Raw genomic sequence first — 767 nt, 5'->3', positions numbered from 1 at the left:
AGTGAGAATTAACTATGCACAGTTGAGCTTTTTCCTTATGGTTCACATAGAACTGAATTAAAGATACAGTGATGTTACTTCTACCCATGCCCATTTCTTCTTTTCCCTAGACATTATTGATCATACGCTGAGGTATTTTCTGACTTTTTAAATACAATCCTGTCTTCCCCTATGTTTGAGATTAATTTACGTGATTTTAAAAATTTACATTGTTAAACAGTCAAATATGATAAAACTATTGGTCAAAAGAAATATCTACCTCTATTTGTGGATATTTAGTTTTCACATAGTGAGAAGAAAGGGAGCCATCCCCTCTCATCCGAATCTATGTTTTTCTGCTGGCCCAAACTGCTCTGAGGGAGAAAGTGAGGTTGGTAACCTTACATAGCCTTCACTCAATTAAACCTAATTCACTTGCAACTCATGAGAGAGAGAGAGAGAGAAAGAAAGAGAGAGAGAGAGAGACAGAGAGAGAGAGAGAGAGAGAGAGAGAGAGAGAGAGAGAGAGAGAGAGAGAGAGAGAGAGAGAGACAGAGAGAGAGAGAGAGAGAGAGAGAGAGAGAGAGAGAGAGAGAGAGAGAGAGAGAGACAGAGAGAGACAGAGAGAGACAGAGAGACAGAGAGAGAGATACAGAGAGAGACAGAGAGAGAGACAGAGAGAGAGAGACAGAGAGTGAGACAGAGAGAGAGACAGAGACAGAAACAGAGACAGAGAGACAGACAGAGAGAGAGACAGAGAGACAGAGAGAGAGACAGAGAGAGAGAGA

Source organism: Petaurus breviceps, unplaced genomic scaffold (genome assembly GCF_028583685.1).
Source record: "Petaurus breviceps papuanus isolate PSGF00001 unplaced genomic scaffold, PetGlider_PUasm1.0 183, whole genome shotgun sequence".
NCBI classification, from domain to species: domain Eukaryota; kingdom Metazoa; phylum Chordata; class Mammalia; order Diprotodontia; family Petauridae; genus Petaurus; species Petaurus breviceps.
This window is presented reverse-complemented; position numbering follows the sequence as displayed.